Source organism: Pipistrellus kuhlii, unplaced genomic scaffold (assembly GCF_014108245.1).
Source record: "Pipistrellus kuhlii isolate mPipKuh1 unplaced genomic scaffold, mPipKuh1.p scaffold_m20_p_1, whole genome shotgun sequence".
Lineage (NCBI taxonomy): Eukaryota > Metazoa > Chordata > Mammalia > Chiroptera > Vespertilionidae > Pipistrellus > Pipistrellus kuhlii.
The window spans coordinates 120,852,033-120,858,032 of record NW_023425404.1 but is presented as its reverse complement, the minus strand read 5'-3'; positions in this window follow the sequence as shown (position 1 = coordinate 120,858,032).

Here is a 6,000-nt window from a genome sequence, read left to right as displayed (position 1 = left end):
TGGTGGGGATATGCCTTGCACCATGCTTAGCTGCGCCTAATTCTACATTCTCATGAGTACCAGGCATACTCAGCGTTACAAAAATTATAGAAGGAGTACACATATGTCAAAAGTTTGGGTAACACTGGTTTAGGGGATTACTAATCCAGAATTTTCCCCCTTGCAGTTGCTGCACACATTCTGGCCAAATGATTTTTGTTCTCAGATGTGACAAAGCAAGTACCTTCCTTAGGTAATTACAGTGGATCAGTATGATGTGGCCTCTCTTGGACTGTACATGAACTGGAGACTAGTAACGCTTCTTTGTTATCCCTTGGAAGTAAACAAATGAAGCCTCCAAGTACTTTGTGGAAAATGTGCTTGAGGCCCTGCAGAATGTATTTATAAGGAAGAAGACAAAGTGAGAGAAAGAAACATATAAGGTTGTAAGTTTTATAGATTACCAATATATTGATAGAAAATTATCACAGTTTACTGGGTCTTAAGCTCTGTGATCCTAGTTGGGGGAAAACACAGTAAGTTATGTCTTTGCTTTTAAGGATTTTATTATCTTGTGAAGGAGGGGGGGGGGGAAACATTAACAGTACAGGATTACCTGTTTTTTATTCTTTACATTCAGACTAGTGACTTAACTTCAATTTATTTGTTTTTTTTCTTTACATGTTTTTTTTGTTTGTTTGTTTGTTTTTTACTCTGGAAGTATTTTCAGTCTGGAAAGTATAATCCCAAACAGCTCACTCCTCTGTATATCAAACATGCCCTAAGGTCCTCCTTAAAGCAGCCAAGATTTACCAGTAACTGATATAGAAAGAAGTAGGCTTTAAAAATCAGTGAAGGAATTAGCCAGGAATAAAATTTCTTCTATTTTTCTCTCATAAAACATTTCAAGGTTCATTACAACTTCTACCAGAGGGTGCCTTGGAAGGCAAGAAAAAAACAAAAACAAAATCACTGTTACTTCACAGCAACCTTTGAAATAATGTAAATTAGAATGATTGAAGTAGTTGAAACTAAAAGTCAAAATAAAGGTTTGGATGTCAACACAACTGGCTATATCCTATGGCTTGGATATACCCACATTACAAATAGGACCATTTTATCACTTTCTGAGTATAATCTTATTACTCCCTCTTGTGCTAGTTCCTGTGACTTTTAAACTAAAACAAAAAACAAAAAAACACTAGTAACAATAATTTTTGTTTTTTGTGAAAGTGTGAGTCTAAGCTAACAATTCTCTAACCAGATTGATTTAAAAGAAAAAGAAAAAACAAACAAAAAAAAGAAAAACCTCAGAAATGTGACTTGGGCATTAGAAAAATAATTACGATAAAAGAAATAATGATTGCCTAAGGTTCTTTCCAGCTCAAGCCTGAGTGAACTACTGTCCCATCTGAATCTCCTCCTTACTTATCACCCACATCTTGGGAAATATTATGGAGCATTCTTTCCTCTTGCAACATAAGCTCCATCATCCTTAACACTAAAAGCAAAGAAAAGCAACCACCTCAAACTTATTTCTGATACCATTAGTGTTATCGGAATCTGGGTGATTGTTACAGTGGTTTTTAGAAGAGTCATTTCTTTCTGTTCCCATCAAATATGACTTTATTAACCCCAGTATGGTATGGTTCATAGAAAATAAAAAACTTTAGGTGGCTTTTACAGTCTTTTCTGCAGGTTGTTTAGAAACGGCAGTGTGTTATATAAAACAACTTTCCCAGTGTCAGAAAAGAATTTTTAAAAATCTACCACAGAGTTTTATTTCAGTGATGTTAAGAAAAAAATACCCAATCCTATATAACAAAAAGGTAATATGCAAATAGACCAAACAGCAGAACAACCAATCAAAGCATAATATGCTAATGATATGCTAAAGTCACTCAACCGCTTGCTATGATGTGCACTGACCACCAGGGGGTAAATGCTCTGACTGGTAGATTACCTTGCTGCTGGGATCCAGCCAAGATGGGCTGGACACACCTATAGAGCCTTCCTGTGGTCCCTCCCTGGCCTGATTGTGCACTGGGGTCTCACAATCTGGAAGCCTTGAAGGAAGTTGGAGAGCCAGTTTCAGCCTGATCTTGCAGGCCACTCCCTTTGGGAAGGCAACAGATGCAGGGCTCATGGCTGATGAGTACTGCTGCAGCAGCACCAGCCTGTCCTGATCAGGACTGATTGGGTGAGAGCCTGCAGCAGGCACAGTGGGGCCAGGATGAGCAGGAGCAGCAGGTAGAAGCTGCAGGCAGTGTTGGACTGCGGTTTTCAGCCCGATCCCTGCAGGCCACCCAGAGGGAGCTCACCTGTGCATGAACTCATTCACTAGGCCTCTAGTATATTATATTCTTCCTTTTGAATAGGATCTGGTTGATGAAACTTTTCATTTAAGATACACATGATACCTAATGCCTAAGTAAAATTTTTGATAAGACAGGCAAAGAAATGTTGGGTAGGGTGGGAGAATATAGGTCATCCAGAAAAACATATCACCAGGATACTTTAGTCTTACAAACAGAACAAGTGAACTGAATATTGGGGCAGCTTAACTTATGTGAGGAGAGCCGCATGTGGCCCGCGGGCCGTAGTTTGAAGACGCCTTACCTATGTTGTCATGCACTTAAACAAACCAAAAAGAACACTATTTTAGAAAGATCTATGTTTTCTAGTGAGTGCAGCTTTAAAAAGGTTGTTTATTTTATGTACATTCCCTAACCTCTCAGAGACAGTGCAAAAGCATGATATTTTCATGGGGACTAAACCAATCTATTGATCATGACTAGTTGGTACTAATAGAAATACATTTTTTCACAAAAGGGTTGGTCTGCACCAGGAGACTTATGAATTAGTGTGGATTGATCTTGTTTATCCTAATTGCAGATTTTTTTCTTTATTTATCATGGTGCATCCTTTAATTTCCAATTTTCTGTAAACAATGTGTGTGAATTATATATGATTTCCACATATTTCTATATTTAATATATTAACTTTATGTATTTGTATATGCTATTAGCATATTATATGTAATATATATATATATATAACACATCTTCTAACCTTTTATATAGTTCAAGCCAAATTATTTGCAGATACAAAAGAAAATGTCACTTTTTCTTGCTAATTTGACTTCAAGATTAATGTTTTTATCTGAAAAGGATCAGAGCAAATATTTTGAGCAGGTTATAAATTTGATTATGGCAAAATAACACTTGAGAAATTTCTGCTACATAATTTCTATACATACAGGTCATAAGTATCACTTATAAATTACAAAATAAAATTTCTTTCTACACATATAACTAAATCTGGCATTTGCTTGAACATTTTGCCTTCACCAGCATCTCACACAAATAATACATTTAGTCTCTCTATCATAACAGCTTCACTGTATCCTATCTTGCCACTTGACAATTCTGAAGACAGACTCTCAGTCTATGGTAAAATGCATTATGTTAGAAGATTTAAAAAATATATAAAATTAGTCATCTTTTTTCTCCACATTTATAGCCATGGAAGTTGTTTATTGGCATAGCCTGTCTTTAAATCTGAGCTTATTTTCTCATAAACTGGTACTTGCTCCTAGTTTTATCCTGCTATGAATCATAATGCCACACTTGCAAACTCCTAGAGCTAATATGAGTTTACTTCAGAATTATAACTTAGAATAAAATAAATAGGGGGAAAGGAATCCTTAACTGAGACAGCCCATATCCTCAGTAAATTACCCAAGACATTTTGTCTCTATAATGTATGGGAGCTTTATGTAATTTCCCAATTAACACTTGCTTTAATTTGTGCCATTATAAAAGGATATTCTGTAAAAAATGAGTGGCCCTAGCCAGTTTGGCTCAGTGCATAGTGTCTGCCTGCAGACTGAAAGGTTCCCAGATGCAAGCTCAATTCCCAGTAAGGAGCATGCAGGAGGCAGCCGATCAATGATTCTCTCTCAAAATTGATGTTTCCCTCTCCTCTCATCTCTGAAATCAATAAAAATGTAAAAATAAATAAATAAAAAATGAGTAGCCTTTCATAAGTCATTTCTTAGTTCAGTTTTCTTATCTGTAAAACGGGTATATTTGTTTGTTAGGACTGCTATAGCAAAGGATAGATTAGGAGGCTTAACAAATGTATTGTCTCTTCTTCTGGAAGGCAGAAGTGTTGGCAGGACTGGTTCTTCCTAAGGCCTTTTTCCTCCTTGTATCTCACAGAGTCTCACACCCTACATATTGGGTTAGGTCCAACCCTAATGGGATAATTTTAACTTTTTGTAAAGATCCTATCTCCAAATACAGTAACATTTAAGGTATTAGGACTTCAACACAGGAATTTTTTGAGAGACACAATTTAACACATAACAATGAACATGCTTCCTATTATCATGTCTGTAAAATGTTGCAATAATTAAATGAAATGATAGCTATAAAGAACTTGTTATAAGATGAACAATAAATACCAAAAATTATTAGGAATAATTGCTACTTCTAACATTTTCAGATAAAAAAGTAAATCTCTCTTGATGCTTTTTACAACTGTAATGGAGTATATTTTCATATCCAAAAATTTACTCTTTAAAATTATACAACTCAGTATATTTTGTATATTCACAGAGTAGTTAAATTATCTTCCCTATCTAATATTTACACATTTTTATCATCACAAACAGAAATCCTATACTCATTAGCAACCACTCCCCATTTCCTCCTCCCCATAGACTCTGGAAACAACTGATCTAGTTCATCTATGAATTTGCCTATTGTGTACTTTCCTTAAATTGGAATCTATTGTGACTGGCTACTTTCACTTAGAATAATGTTTTCAGGATAGATTCATGTTGAAATATGTACCAATACTTCAGAGGAAGATATGTATCACATAATCTCACTCGTGTGTGAAATCTAATGAACAAAATAAACTGATGAACACAATAGCTCCAGAGACATAGAAGCATAGTACAGACTGTGAAATCTCAGTGTGGGCAGGTGATGAGAGATTAATCAAAAAAATTAAAAATTGTATTTAATAAAAGTGTGATATGCTGTGTCTGACTGACCTGTCAACCATTCGGTTGACTGCTTGACCAGTCACTATGACCCACACAGACCATCAGGGGGCAGATGCTCTGACCGGTAGGTTATCTTGCTGCTGGGGTTCAGCCTATCGGGACTGGGCTAGATAGGCTGGACACATCCTGGGGCTCTCCAGCAGTCCTTCCCCGGCCGGCCCCCATCAGCCCCAATGGGACTGGGAGAGATAAACTTGATTGGCCCCATTGCCAGCCAGGCCAAGGGTGGATTCATGCACCTGGCCTCTAGTAATAAAATAAATAATTCACACTGGAATAACAAGCCATATTTAAATAAGCCTCTTTGAAAATTATCCCTCGGGAATAATGAAACACCATAATTGTGGTGAGTGGCACTGCCTGAAACGAACATGAAGGAGTTTTTGTTACCTAGGTATTCTGCTCACTTCAATTAATTTATATTTATTCAAGAATTTGTTCTGATAGAAATTGTTTCATTTAGAATTTCAACCCCACTTGGGTCTGTTGGTTGGGCTCTATGGTGTTCTGGTTATCTTTCGAGTTGGTGGTATCCAGCCAGAAGAGATTAACTCAAAGTTATGTAATAACTTACACATGTACATTTCTAGTTTATTAAGTGCTTCACTGTGCCATTATAATAACTGTGTGAGGGATGAGCAAAATATATATATATATTTCTCATTAATTGATGCATAAACTACAGCTTGGAAAGATAAAATATACATGTAGTGACAAAACTAGAGTTTCAATCTAGTCCTTTTGATTCCAAAGCAAGGCTCTTTCCAATATACTTGAAATGTTTATTATGAAAATACTAGAGCATGAAATTCATGCACAAGGGGGTCTCCTCAGCCCAGCCTTCACCCTCTTCAATCCAGAACCCCTCGGAGGATCTCCTACTGCTTGTTTAGGCCCAATTTTGAGTATCAGCCTAAACTGGCATCAGGCCTAAACTGGCAGTA